Source organism: Mesocricetus auratus, unplaced genomic scaffold, assembly GCF_017639785.1.
Source record: "Mesocricetus auratus isolate SY011 unplaced genomic scaffold, BCM_Maur_2.0 Super-Scaffold_100018, whole genome shotgun sequence".
Lineage (NCBI taxonomy): Eukaryota > Metazoa > Chordata > Mammalia > Rodentia > Cricetidae > Mesocricetus > Mesocricetus auratus.
In genome coordinates, this window is record NW_024429199.1 from 41,678,599 (window position 1) to 41,694,740 (window position 16,142).

General features: G+C 41.1%; 1 long non-coding RNA gene across 2 annotated transcripts in view; it reads right to left on the reverse strand.

Moving 5' to 3' along the window:
• The window catches only part of LOC121132904, a 206,793-nt gene that overhangs the window by 154,064 nt on the left and 36,587 nt on the right, over positions 1-16,142 (reverse strand). For both annotated transcript variants that reach the window (XR_005869608.1, XR_005869607.1), the window contains exon 2: positions 11,264-11,372. This is a non-coding gene — a long non-coding RNA (uncharacterized LOC121132904). The remainder of the gene's footprint in view (positions 1-11,263; positions 11,373-16,142) is intronic.

Sequence of the window (16,142 nt, forward strand, 5' to 3'; positions counted from 1 at the left end):
TATGCTGTCAGTGTAGAGCATTTGCAGCAAACCTCATGGCCTACAAAACTTAAAGCATTTGCTCTCTGTTCCCCTATAGAGGGAAGTACCTAATCAGGAAAAAAAAAAGTGTGGCTAATATGCCCACGTTCAACTCCCAGCAGGAACAGAAACAGTTAAATAAGCCATTCTTATAGAGAGAGGTCTACAAGAAAGGTTGTTTTTTATCCTGGGCCTATCATGCAAGATCAATTTCAAAAGATATCTCCTTGAATTCTCTTTGGTGCATCCTTCAATCTCTAAATATTCCTAATCTGTATCCCTCAGACTCTAAGGACATCCTAAAACCTCACTCCAATACACCACGAAAAGGACAGTCTTTATTGTTTGTGTGTAGGCACGTAGTGTCTAAATATTAGGTGACTTCATATTTAAATAGCATAGCTTCACTGGGGGACTGCTACGTCAGTCATCACTGATGTAGCCCTGGGCAACCCCCAGAACAGTCTCAAGGTCACACAAGTGGCCAGTATCAGACCTGGACCCATTTAGGACCCCTTGTAGCCCCTTTGGGCTGAACATGGATGTAAGCAAGGACACAGGCCATACTTAGCACACAAACACAATTGGAAGAGCAATCTACAACTATAACTTTTATCCACACATCCTCTTATTTGCCAGAACCTCAATACCCAGTGACTGTTCCCTTGGCTGTGGTCCAAAGTGGTAACAGTGCGCATTTCTGAAAATTCTCTTCCAGCTGCTAGCCCACCGTTCCCAAAACTTAAACCTGAAAGTCTCACTGCTTACGGCTCCATGACCCGTTATCTTCAAAACCACCTTAGGTGTCAGTCATAAATATTTCACTTTCTCAAGAGGTAAATCACAGCTTTGGACATCACTAGCAAAGAATGGCTTTTCATTATCCCTGCCTATTATAAGCACAAGCATTCAGATGCCACCTTCCAGAACTGCTGAAAGAATAAACAATAACAGAACATGTTTACTGCCTGATAACTAGAAGCAACTTACCTCCGTCAAAATAAATCTCTGCAGACTTCAACACCCTTGGAAAGAGTGGGAGAAGAGAAAGGGGAAAAAACAACCCTTGGATGCAATATTTTATTTATATCCTGAATTCATGTCCTGCTTTATAAAAATAGGCATCTTACACCCTAAATGCAGGGAAATCTGCATCCAAACAGTGAAAGGAATGTGTCACCTGCTTGGTGACATCTTTTAAACACAATCCAGAAAACGTCAAGCCAAACTACAGAGACTAAAGCTGTGTCACCACCTCCTCATTGGCTTTGTCTTCTGGGAATGCATACCGAGAGTCAAATGAAGAGGTTCTCCTGGGTTTTGTTTAGCTTCCGGATCTTGATGGATTTTCATGGTGCAAGTTTTACCCCTTCAAAGAAAGGTAAGGCTTGATTTTCAAGACTCAAAGTTACAGATGCTGCTGTAGCCTCTGTCACACTCCTACCCTGAAAAAAGTTGTCCAAGATAGACAAATATGTTCAGGTCATGTGTGCATCCCCCTCATCGTCTTAAAGACACTAGCATTTATTTTTTTATCCTTGAAACTCTGTATTACAAAACACAATGGGAAGCCCGGAGTTGGTGGCACATGCCTTTAATCCCAGCACTCGGGAGGCAGAGGCAGGCGGATCTCTATGAGTTCAACGCCAGCCTGGTCTACAGAGCGAGTTCCAGGACAGGCTCCAAAACAATACAGAGAAACCCTGTCTCGAAAAACAAAACAAAACAACAAAAAATCCACAATGAGGAACAAAAGTGATGTAGCTTGGCATACAGGCGAAAAGCCCAAGTCTTTGTGGGTAAGGTGAGCAGCAGTTTCCTCGGGGTCCAACTAAAGACAGCACAGCCCTGTGCATGTCAAATCACAGTGAGCACGGAAAACCAAGTGGAGCCGAGCTCTCCTCCTTCCAAGGGAAGTAGATGCCTTTTGTCAGCATTAGGCTGACATCTGTGTCCAGCACTATGTGTTTCTCTTAATTAGACTCTGTATGCATCAAATAAATTTTAATTAAAACGGGAACAGCTGAATACCTTAAGGTTAACACAAAATGAAATGACGGAGTGCTGTTGATATGAGAGGCTCTGCTACTCGGCAGCTTCCCCCAGCACTTGTTGACGGAGTGGCTGGGATTCTGCAGGGAGAAGTGAGTGAGGACCATGCAAAGGCGTCTGCAGACAGAACCTGAGCGATTCCTGTCGCGCTCCTCAGCCAGGATCCTTGCCCGTGCTGTTTCTTGCCAACCCTCACCGGGGACAAGGTCTGCATTCATTTAAGGACTCATGAACAGCACTGCCAAGCTTGTGACAAAGAGTTTGCAACAACTTCATATAACCTCAGATCACATGACTTTATAAAGTATACCTACAAACCTCCTGCCTTGAGTCATAAGCCACGGATAATATGTGCACGGGTATTTTAAGGCAATGGATGGGGATACTGATCTACTACATGATAAAATTACAATGTCTCACTATAGATGATTTCATTCTTTGGAAAAAGAATCTTTTGTGTGGGGTTAAAAACAACATTAGAACAGGAGAAACAGCACTGACTGCTCTTCCAGAGGATCTGGGTTCAGTTCCCAGTGTGCATAGAGCAGCCAGCAGCCATCTGTAACTCCAGTTCCAGGGGATCTGACACCATCTTATGACCTCCACAGGCACTCACACATGCTGTATATTAACATATATACACACATACATACAGGCCAGACATCCATACACATTTTTAAAATACCAAATAAATAAAACCAAGTATTTTAAGAAAAAGAAAGAAAGGGATTGAGATCTATCCATCCAAGAGCAAGGATAAGCAGAACCCACTGTGACTCTCATAGCTACAAATGGTAGCCCCTGAGAAAATGATCCATTCAAACAATAATCTCCTAAAATGATATTTGACTATTATATAGTCAATGTGGTTCATGTCGAATTTAATTTCCATCTAAATTTAAAATATAGGAGACATGGAAATCCATTATTAGATTTGGAGTTGAATGGAGTAAGTCATTTGAAAGTACAGTTTAATTTTTTTTTAAGTCACAGCATTAACTCAGGGAGGCCAGTCAAATCAATTTCAACATTGGAAATACACAAGAGCAGCCCGGGATGCTTAAATATGAAGTGCTATGTTATAAAAAGGAACAAAATTAAGTAGTTGGATGTATTTGCTACATTAAGGCAAAATGAACATGCCTGCGATTAAGGCAGTTTGAGAAAATGGCTGTGAAACCCTTTCTGTTCAAACTCGGGCAACCGTTACAGCTAAAAGAGCCCGCCGCTGCTCCCGCAGGAAGCAGGGTTTCAAAGGCAGGATGGGGGTGGTTGTGCGCTGTGGCTGGTTGCTGGGGAGCAGGTGCTACCACATGGCTCTCCGGAGAGGCATCGGCTTTGTGAAGCTCTCGGGAAAGAGGAGAAGATTCAGAAAGTCTACTGGTGCCTGTGTGGCCCAGAAAACCCAAGTTCCTAAGGCCTTGGTTGCAGTCCATTATGGATTTCTAACGGCTGTCACAGAATCTTCAAGGTTTAGAAAATCGAACCCACTAACACTGAGGAGAAGAAAATCGGGGCTTCTCTTGCACACGATTGTGACAAATCGATCCAGGCTGAGTCACAAGTTTGCCCCGGGGCCCCTTCAGATCTGACTGTATACCCGCCAGGATACTCATGAAATTCCATACTTAGGAGGGAGGTTTCCAGGCCCACGCTTTTGTGCAGCAGACGCACCCCTGTGCCTTCTGCGGGCCAGCACATTCGCGTGTTCCGGAGCGTTTGAGGATAGTCACGACTGCGCGTGAAATGCGAGTGGGAAGCAAGGTCAGTTCCCCTCTGAGACAGAAGCAGTAACCTCTGCGTTCTCTCGCTACAGAGCCCACCAGATGAAGAACGGAGGACAGAGGGATTGCCCACGATCCCCCCAGGCGGGGCTGTAGAGTGGTCCCGTGTTTGTCTAATAAGCCAAGTTTACCAAACAGTTGTTGAAACTGGAAACCAGAGGCTCTCCATGGAAACTTTGACTTTTCCTATCTGGGTGGGACTTGTGTTTTGACCAAGTGCTTTGGGGGTTCCTTTAATTGGGGGGTTCAATACAAAGGGGATGATTGGGATTCTATAGTCCTAAAGGGAAAGGGGGGGGCAGAAGGGGGTAGACAGCGTAGCTCAGAGCGGAAGAGACAGACCATAAGGCAGAGAAGAGCTAAGGGACACTCTGCCTCACTCGGTCTAGACCAAGGGATGAAGGGTGACAGTCACTCCAATTTCTAAAGGTTTTTTTATTCAAGCTCTCCTTGTCCTTTTTTGGCTATGTGTCTTTCCACAGTTAGTAGCCAAACACTTAAGTCCTCAGAACTAGGAAATCTGAATAATGAATAATGTTTTTTTTAATTTGGCAGTGAACCCAGGACAAGGTGATTCAGGTAGTGAGGCCAGCAAAGAAAATGAGTATGCAGGCAAAGTCCCAAATGTAGTTGTGATATTAACAGAGGTTCTAGAAGTCTCTTGTAATTGGAATATCAGAGAGGTACATACATCAGAAACAGCTTTGCTTTGCTGCTTATTGTGATGGGGAAGTTATTTGAAGGCCTAGGAATCCCACAACATCCCTGATTACATGTCCCTCGCTGGGAACCCCACATGCCCCGTATCCCTGATTGTGGTACCACTCTTGGTGAACCAACTGTGACAAAATGGTGCTTCTAATGAATGCAGGGTCTAAAGAAGACACCAAGAATCACAGCTTCCTATAATCACAGCAATAACTGGTGGGTTTCATCCCTGCATTCGTGGGAGAAGATCCCTGTATCCCATGTTATAAATGTACATGATTCCACACACCCCCTTTCAAATGTGAGACTCTAGAGCATAATTCATCTCAGCATTTAAATAAAAAGGAGCATCTGTTAGCATTTGCTGTTACAGGGAAGCTTCTCAGCTGCGTTTCCAGTGAAAGTTGACAATGAATGGCACCATCAAATTGATATTGGACATTCCTAGGATAGTGGATAAGTCATACTAAATGTGTAACCAATCACTTGCCAGGCTGGGGATGGAGTGCATCTTTCACACAGTGAAAAGCACATTTATTATTCCAGCTGTGGAAATGAAGTATCTGGATGGAACAGACCTAAGTTGCTAATCTTCCTCACTATCCTTTTCTTTCCGTGTAGGCCAGGGCACAAGGGGTGGCAATTACTCCCATTTCTAAATTGTTTTTTTTTATTTTAAGTTCCGACTGTCCTCTTGCAGCAACGTGTCTCTCTACAGTTATTGGCCGGGTAACTCTGAAGCCCTTGGAAGTGGGTAGTCTGGAAAATGAAGAGAACTCTCTGTGTGGCAGTGAGCCCAAGAGGGGGCTGTTCGGGTAATGAGGCAGCAGAGAGATCAGGCATGCAGGCCAAGGTCTAAAAGTGGCCACGGAACTTAAAAGTGGCCACGGAACTCTTTCACACACCGAGCTGTGTGGAAGCTGTGGCTATATCACTCAGGGAGCACCAATGAGCACACGGCATTGGCAGCCAGAGCTGGGATAGCCATGCATTGTGGCTCCCGTGAGACTGAGTGGGCCCACCCTCTCCTCTGCCGGGGGAGACGCCCCGAGGACGCCCCAGTCCGGGACTTCTGCAAGCCTCCGCAGAACCCAGGCTGTCATGGCTGGAATCCTGTTGGAGGCTCGTCTGTTGCTCATCTGAACATCTAAGCAGCTTTCCTCCAGACAGAGTTTGGTATTTAGTCTTTTAAAAGTTCTGCCTCTTCTTTGGGGGCCTAGTCTATCCGTGCCGTTGTTTTAGATGAGCAGAAGGACAAGCAGCTACAGGAGTGCAGATTCTGATATTTCAAATAATGGTTGAATAAAAATGGCAATTCATAACCTGGAGGTTAGGCACTACTGGTTTATGGCCTACGGCCACATAACGATGATGAATAAATGCCCTGAAGGGAGAAAAACATTCTTCACAAGAACATAGCCCGCTCCTATGACATAATGCCTGCATTTAAATGATCTCATTAGATACGTATAGTCAAATGTAAGGAATAATCAAAGAACTATCTCCTCTCAATGACAGGACGCTATTATTGTGAACTGAAACACTGCAACAACTGTATTACATAATAAGACACAGACGTAAGGAATTTAGAGTTACGCTATGTGTATAAATTGACATTTTAAAAAATAATGACTATCTTGTATCTGAAATAGATTTATTTGGAGAATATCAAACATTTAAAAAATTGAGAAAATAGTTATGCTAAATATTGACATAATGTTTAATCATACTGCCTTTCTCTGTTTTCCATCATTAAAGAGAGTTGCTGTTTTAACATATCAGTTTAATCATTTTACCTTGACTGGGATATAATGAACACAAGATTGCACAGTACACTTTTTAAATATATATAATATTGAAAAGAATATTATATTTTCTCTGAATGCCTTTTAAATGTTAATATGTTTTGAGTTCAATTTAGCCTCTGCAATTTGCATGCTCATTGAAAAAATACTGGAAAAAGCAGAAAAAAAGGAGAAAACCAAGAATTCCACATCATCTGTGCCCCACAATAATTACTATTAACATTGAGACACAGGTTATTCATAAATTGGGATAGAAAAAAATACCATAATTTTATTAAAATTCTGTATGTCCCTTAACAACCAACTATAGTAGCAAGAATGAATGAGATGAAGTTGCTAAAGCTTAAAAATGCAATACATCAAATAAAAATAGTCACTGGCCAGGTTTGTTAGCTACTTTTCTACTTCTGTACTGAATAATCAAAGATAAAGAAAAGCTTATTTTAGTGTATGTTGCTCCAGGTTTATGTGTCCATAATGACAGGAAGCAGGAAGCTGAAGGATTTCACAGTAACCTCACAAAGATGCAAATGGTGAACTACAAGCTGGATGGGTCTATAAACACTCAAAGCCTGCCCTGATGGCCATTCCCTCCAGCAAAGCTCCATTCACCATAGTCCTCCCAAACATGCAACTCACCAAGAGCCAAGTTGTTTAAATGCATGCACCTATGTGGTTCGGCTTTTTCATTTAAACCACAATAGTTACAGTAGCAGATTCAATACTATACATTAAACAATAATAATATCAGATCAAATGAAGATCACAAAGCATAGTGAAACCAGAGATACCTGTTATTTTATCAAATCAATACAAATCATACAGGAAGGGGGAGAAAAGAGAAGGGGGCTGAGACAAGTTCTCTCTGTATAGCTCTAGCTGGAATCCACTGTGTATACCAGGTTAGCCTTCAAAATTGTGATGTACAGCTGGCCCCCCATTCATTCATCTGCACCTGGTAGTGGGGTTCTGTGTACTAGTAAGGTCATCCAGAGCAACCAAACACACAGTAAATACGCACGCACATAGTTATAGTGACATGTGATATAGACATAGGATTTACTAGACTAGTGAATCTCAGTCAGCTGTCTATAAGCTGGGGTCCCAGGAAAACCAATGCTAGAGTAGCAAGAATCAGAAGTTGGGAATGTAAGAACTCGTAGTCAAGAACAGAGACTGTGCCTGCTTCCCAATCAGCTGGATAGAGTGAATTCCCTCTCTCTCTCCTTACTCAGAGTGGGGGAAGCCATGTTGAAGAGAACCAGCTGGCTTCCTCAGTCTATGAATTCAAATGTTGACCGATATCCCCTGGAAACGCGCTCAATAACACTCCAGAAATAATGTCTAATTTGGGAACCCCATGTCCCCATCAAGTTGATACATAAAATAAACCAAGCCCTGAAGTAGCATGCTCCTGTGCCCAGAATTTAATTTAGAAAATGGGCTGAGACATCCAGCTTGAACCCTCATAGCATAATGTCATACTTAACCCTGCCACAGTAAGCACACACCAAATTCACAAAATAACTGAAGAAACTTCTTTCAGCCTTTAGCAAAGTAGCACATATCACAAGGCTGAAGTCCATGTGGCCCACCCTGGAAGCCGTTTCCAGTACATAGCATGTAAAAATAAAGACAAGCCAGGGACTGGCCCTCACTGGACACAATAAACAACAGGAATATAAGGCACACACACACACACACACTTGTATGTGTGTTGATACTTTTGTCAAAACTAATAGATGAATCTTAAAAGCAATTGTTGCTCAAGGATGTAAAGGAAAATATAGAGAAATGTTAGAACAGATGAGGAGCCCCAGCAGAGATTGTTGTAAATGAACAAATGTAACTTCTGGTGTTGAAAAATGAAATATCTGGAGTAAAGCACTCCTTGTCTAGATTTAGAGAAGACCAGAAGATGCTGTGAAAGACAAAGTGGATTAGTTTGGAAAAATAGCAAAAGAAACCAGGGGAACTGAAGCCCAGAAGAAAAACAGACTAAACAGATTAAATTCTTTAAAAAATTTTACTCAATGAAATGTGGGATGATATCAAGTTATCAAGTAGCCTCATACACATGAAGTTGGAATTTAAGCATGGTCACAGAAAGGGGAGAGAGAGAGACAGAGAGAGAGACAGAGAGACAGAGAGAGACAGAGACATAGAGAGAGACAGAGACAGAGATACAGAGACACAAAGACAGACAGAGATTTAAATAATGACAAAATTTCCCCAAATCCCAAATGCACAGAATCAAACTTAACAGCCTAAGAATGCACACAAAGAAAAACCCACACATAGACATATGGCACTCAAATTGCTGAAAACCAAAAATAAAGAAACTATGGCACCTGATATTACATACAAAATTATTTTACATGTGATACATATTTATAATGTGTGTAGCATGTTACATGCATCAATTATACATAAATATTTGAGTAGTTGTTAATTTACTTAAAAATAAATGAAAGTTAATATAATAATTATCATGGAGTTGGTAGGATTCATGAAAGTAAAATATATAACAATAATTAGTGAAGAATGGAAGAATATAAAAGGGGTATATAGCTGTGGAATTCTTACACAAATAAACCATTCATTACAGGAGATTAAATGTTGATTCAAATGAGACTGTAAAAAAATTATAGGCTCATGTTATAATCCCTAGGATGATTACAAATAAACTATTATTATAGTGGATAAAACAACGGAACCCCCTACCCCAAGGTGCCTAGGTTAACATCTTCAGAACCTATGAATGTGCCTTCTTCCATGAAAACGTGATTACATAAATAATCCTGGGGTCAGAGTTTATCAGACACAGTAGATTTGACAACTGAAAGAGGGCACTGGGAAGATCAGAGATATGACCGTGGAGACAGAGGTCTGGGTCATGTCATTACTAGTTTTGAAGATAGAAAGCAGGATGAGCCAAGGAATATGGTTCATCAAATTTCTCCATGTCAAGAAGCTGAGAAAAGCATGTTGAGATTTCCTTGCAAAGTCTCAAGAGAAAGCCAGCCTCTTGTCACTGACGGTATGTTGTAATTCCAGAAGATGTGCTTCACAAAACTGACCCTCCGGAGCCTTAACTAATAAGTCAACACTGTTTTAAGCTACAGAGAACAAATAGTAAAACTAAGTATCTATGAACTTCAAAGTCAGGATCATATAGGTGGCATCACTTGGCAACAACATCTTCATCTGGAAATCAATTTGTTCAGGCTAGAAACTCTACAGATTCTTAAAACCAGTCCACCATACTCCAACACTGCTGCTGAGTCAAGAGGAAATCACAAGACGGACTACAAGATAGTTCAGAAGGAAGGAGCAGAGACTGAAGCAGCACCTAAAGGAGAAATTTTAGCTCAGAATATATGAGGTGGGGCATAAATAAGAAAATGGCAATAAATACCTACCTTAAACCAATGGTAAGCAGAAAGAAAAACTCAATAACCAGAGAAAATTAACAATGCCAAAGATCCTTTTCTTGTAGATGGTAAAATTGACTGACTCTTAATAAGACTGATAACAGTGGAAAGAAACAAAGTGATGGGGGGATAATGAATAAAGATGATGCCAAGACTGGGGACCCCAGCTCAATCCTTTAGAACTCACATGGTGTAAGGAAGGAACCAACTCCCACTAGCTGTCCAATGACCTCTACAAGCATTCTGTGGTACACCAGCCCACCACACACACCAACACATTTTAAAGATATTTTATGTCATATTTGTGTTTTACATCACCCCCGAGGAGCTATAGAGGTTGTTAGTATCTTTCATGGGAAGGAGAGGTCATGTTTCTTTAAGGGTATGACCCCTGGTAGGTTGACCACACTCCTGTGGATGACCCTACACCCGTGAGTGTGTATGTCACACAAATTCAGCTTTGTGAGTTTTTTTGAAATGAAAGACTAGAAAGTGTGGGGAGGCAGGGGTGGATTTGGGAGGAGTTGGGGGACAGTGGGAGTGATCAAAATACATTGCATGGAATTCTCAAGAATAAACTATTTTATTAAAAATAATAAAATTTTCAACACAGACTGAACTGATAATAGTTTCTAACAATGGTAAACATAAATTTACTTCATGACCCAGCATTGTATTTCTAGCTATTTATCTAAGAAATTAAACCATCTTCCTACACAAAACATCTATAATAGCAATGTCAACTTCATCCATAATAGATAACTATTAAAAATAATCAAAAAGTCAATCAAGAAGAGAACACTTTTTTCATAATAGAATGCTACTTAACAGTAAAAAATGAACAGATGACTTGAGTACACAATAAGTTGAGAACTCAAAAACAAACTTATGAAAACCAGAAGCCAACAAATTCATACTACGTGCCTATTTGTATAAAGTTCAAAAACAGGCAAAAAGTAATCCATACTATTAACCATTCAGAGTGTCAAAGGGAACCAAAGTGTGCATTATGAAAAACTCAGGGCCCCGCTCTCCCACTGTACATAAAATATGCCACCACTTTTAGAAACCTACATATCCGAAAAGCAAATCAGACCTAGGCAGGAAAAAGAGATGAGGCAGGCTGCTGTCATCTCATAAAACAATATGTCCCATGCACAATAGTAAGACTCTGAAAAAGGAATCAAGGTGGGCAGGCTATTTAGCATGAAGGAATGCTTGATCACCCACAATATTCAAGCCATACATCCTTCATTCTGTTGGCTCATTAAAAAACAACAATACAATTTAATTTCTGTACCCCTATATTTAAACATATTTTCTTAGCATTTAGAACTATAGGTTAAAAGCACATAGTTAGTTAAATCAAATGTTTATCTCAGTATTTTTGATTTGTGCATTGATTTTAGTCCATTTGTGCTGCTAGGTAATTTACAAAGAGCAAAAATTTATTTCTCACAGTTTGGATGCTAGGATGTTCAAGTAGAGAGTGCTGGCAGATTCCATTGTCCTGTGGCAGCTACACCCTCCAGAGAGGTGGGGAAGACGGAGTTTGTGTCCTCATGTGGCTGAAGGAAAAAAAGACCATTGAGAAAGTCAAGACCTATGTCTTCAGTTCTCAACTTGTGGGTCATAACCCCTTTGGGGAGTCACATATCAAATATCCTTCATATCAGGTATTTACAATGCAATTAGTAACAGCAAAATTACAGTTATGAAGTAGCAACAAAATAATTTTATGGTTGGGAGTCACCACAGCATGAGGAACTGCACTGAAGAGTTGCAGCATTACAAAGGTTGAGAACTACTGCCCTATGTGAAGCCATTTTGAGGGCCTTCATCTCATTGGTTCTCCCAGCATAACCGTTTCTTGAAAACCCCAGATTATAACACTGACAAGACTTGAATTCTGAAGGAGACCCATTCAACTGTAACAGCACTTGAATATAAGTAGTCTTGGTTGTTGTCCAACTGAAAGTCATTGGCCTTATTTTTGAGATCTAGGATGATGTACCATATTCACAGAAATGCCATAGGAGTGATAAAACAATGTCAGTATGGTAGTTAGAAATAGCATACTGTATCTGGGTGTTTAACAAGCTTTCTCCCATATCAGTTTCCTCATCAGCCAAAGACACAGCCTTAAGATGATCTCTACGTCCCTTTAAGTTTCCATGGGAGTCCTTGAATCTACAGGCATTCATTCAGCTCATCCATCAACACACATATTGAATCCTCAGCGAAAGATTGACCGACCATCCAAAGTGAATAAAACCTTTTTCCTCACTGTTAAGGAAAGTATGGTCTTGTAGCAAAAGTGGTAAAATAGAAAATGCTTGAATAGTTGTAAATAATATGCATAGGGCATGTAAAAACAAAGGGAAACATGCTGGTCAGTGGCCCCATTTTATGGATGAGCGGCAAACAAGCTTGGGACATGGTTAGACACTGGAAAGACAAGATTGTGGTCCAATTCTTCTAACTTCTGGCTCTAATGAGCCCTGAGAGCTAATTAGACCCAGTGACTCATGCATGCCCTTGACATTCACTGCAATATGCCACACCTGAATGCACTTGCAGAGGTAACCAAGTTTATAGAAGCCAATTATTGATCAGAACGAGATTTGCACCATTTCTTATGGATGGACATGCCAGCAGCCGTGCTAGTTGACAAAACACCTTCACACTAAAGGTCCAGAGAGAAAGTCATTATGGAAAAAGATTAATGTTGATTTTCCTGGGTTTACCTGGGTTTCACATCTGAAGCTTAACTCTTCATTAACACAGCTGATTAAGCTGATTCCCCCATTATAACTAGTCACTGGTCAGATTGCTTAATTAGACTAATTCATCCCTGTCATTCAGACACACATCTCTAGATGTTCTTACACACACACACACACACACAGAGAGGGGGGGCAGATTGTGTGTGTTTTGGTTTAGATAGCTTTGGTCCCCCGTCAGAAATATCTGTTAGAAGACTTGGGGAGTAGAGGAATGTGGAGATTTAATTCTAACTTGGTGCATACACTCTCAGTAAAGACATACAATGCATAATATCCCATCAAATAGCAACTCTCACATTAAGCAGAACGAGTGAAGATTCCTCGGAGCCTTACACACACTCAAGTCAGGTTCTGCTACTAAAGAAGCTCAGAAGTACTATGACAAATTTACAAACTGGATTTTCAGAGCTTCTAGGATGTTCAAATTGTGTATAAAGTGTTATGGACTGCAGTCATTTGTGTAGACAGCAATGGGTTGACTCTTTGCTAAGACTCTCTTGTATCTAGGTCACATCATTGACCAATCACGGGATTTATAACCACAGCTCTTCACTGGATGACACTTGGTATCCATGACCCCACTAACTGCCCCCATGATCACAGCTGGTGACAACTCTCCAATGGATGACATCAGGTGTCTATTGCACCACTCCCTGCTTCCCATACTCACATCAGATGAAGCTCACCAACTATGATCTCTTCTGGAGCAAAGGTTGGTAAAGGTTGGTGCCATGGACCAAACCTAGTTGTGAGCACGTTTTATAAATGAATTTTAATTGTATCTTAACCAGACCCTTTGTATTACTTACTGTCACTAGGATACAACTGCAAGTTGAGGAAAGAGAGATTATATGACCTATGAGGGGTAAAATAAGTACTTCTGTGCTGTGTGACTGTACACACACACACACACACACACACACACACAGAGAGAGACAGAGAGAAGTAGAGGTCACATGGAAATCCTATCTCAGTGCCATTCACTACCAATAGTCAGAGTGATAGCTGTGTTATTCAGCTATGATAAATATATACATATCACTGAAGCCAGAAAGATTTATTTTGTCCCATCATTGCATCCATAATAAACAGTCCTCACTTACTTTGGAGCTTGCGGTGTTACTATACTGTATGTCATGAAAGAGAATTTTTAGAGTTGGCCAAAGTCTGGCAAATGGTCACAAGCTGTCTCTAGTGGTTTGGCTCTTTATGCCATTTTTTAAAAATAAGTGAGCACTTTTCTCTTCCAATTAAAGTTTCAGACCAAAGAGAACAATGAAAAAAGACCATGCTTACACAAGCTATCCACAGTGCCTCACACAGAGCTCCGGATCCACGGTCATTGAGCAAAGGCATTGAATTTCTCCAACTATTGACATCTGTACTGGCTGGTGGATGACCAGTCAGCCGAGTGGCCTTGGAGAGTGAATTATGCTTGGAAATAGCTGTAGGTTATGTGAAGAACATCCATCCATTCATTAGGTTGTAATTAACCCTACAGGGTCCCACTGTGGTGTTACATTGAATAAAAACAGAGACAAGATAAAAAGCCCTTTCATATTGACACAAACTTGAATAGGCCAGCTATTAACTACCAATGTTGAGCTACATTTTGTCAAGATAATTCATGCCTCACTTTGAGGTGACTCTAATTCCCGGGATGTTCCCCCCCCTTATTACTTAGCTTGTAACCCACCTAAGGGCAACAAGGTGCCCTGCGGTAGAAAAGCAGAGTCATCATTTTTCTTATTTTTAAATTTAAAATGAAGCAGACAGATCCTGTGCCGACTGATCCTGATCAAAAGCAACAGTCTTTCTTGTCCCATATTTCTCATTGCTCTTTAAATGGGAAAGAATCCTAATTATGACCATGGAGACAAGATATTTGTACATTTTATGCCCTGGAAGGACATTTTTATTGTAATAATATTTTGGAATTATTAGTTATTATTTTCAATAAATATTATTGTTCACTAATGTTAAATTCATTGGAACAATCATACTCCTTTTACAAAAGACAGTAATGAAAGTACTCTGAATTATTCTGACCACAATTTTAGGACTAGAAATAGACACAGTTTTCATCTCAACTATTACTGTAGTTTGGACCAAATTGGCTAAAGATACAGCTTAAATGGGAAATGTCCCATAAAAGGCTTGGCCACTGACCCGAGGTGCTACTAAGAGATCATGGGGCCCCCTAAGGAGTGGGACCTAGTGGGAAGAAGTTTCTAGAAAGACTTCAAACTGTCTAGAAAAGTCATTCCCATCTACTATCGTTATTGCATGATTCAAATGGTGCATTTTCTATGTGGTTTGTCAGCTATGTCAAGCATTGGAAGCAGCAAGCAAGAACACAGAGATGAGAAGGCAGCCACCTGACAGCCTAATTTTATAATACAGAGTTTGGAAATAGTTGTGTGAGAATATCTCACTATAGTTATCTATTCTTACAGAAATACTTGGAGCTCCAGATAGTATAGGTTGACATAATTTAAGTGTAGGAAATTTCAAGTCCATGGTTTACAAAGGTAAAAATCACACACACACAGAGAGAGAGAGAGAGAGAGAGAGAGAGAGAGAGAGAGAGAGAGAGAGAGAGAGAGAGAGAGAGAGAGAGAGAGAGAGAGAGAATGTAAGCAATTTCTCTATGGGTTGCATGGTCAATGGCAATGGCTGACCATCCTGGGTTGACACACTAAGTCTGAACTGGAAAAGGGGAAGTATTGGTGCCAATGATGTAGAGCCAATAAAATGCCCATAATCTTCCTGGTAAGATGATGTCAGTGGTTCTAGCAGGACCATAGAGGAGATTAGTTGTTGATGTTCCTCGTGATGAAACATTAACTCTGCTCTGGAGACAGAGCATCTATGACTTATTCCATGGGGGGCATGGAATAATGTTAGGTCTCAAACCCAGGACAAACAGCTGAGAAGCCTATGAACTTATCAAAGTAGGCTCTGATTGCTAGGTTCTCCTAGGACCCCTTAGTCCCCTCCTGTCCCTGGCTTGCATACCCCCAACTACCTACCTTGAATTCTTCAACCCAGTGTCTTGGCAGCCCCTCTGGCCCCAATATGACTCAGCCATATTGGACACACCATTCTCTTGACCCAGGCCACAACTTGATGGGTGGCTCCTCTCCCTCCCCCAACCCCTCCTCACATGGCCCAGCTCGGTCTGGCCACGTTCACTCTGCACCCTTCCAGATGCTCTGACTGTGCTCTCCTTTTTATCTACAATAAGCCATCTCCACCATACACAGAAGCAGCCATGTCCTCCTTTCCATTTCATGTTTCATTCAGATGAGTACTAGAACCTAGGTCTATGGCTCTTTCCTGTAAACAGAACTAGGGAGTGAATATTTTAGCATGAAGAGAGAAAGCCAAACAAATATCAGTGCTCAGAATATTCAACCATGCCAGAGTTGCCAGAATTCCCTCTGAGAGTCTCACATCCTGAGAAACCCATGGCATACCAAGATGGCTACTGTCCTTACAAGGGATGCTAGAGTGCTCCCTACATATGGACTGACTAGATTTGGAACTGGA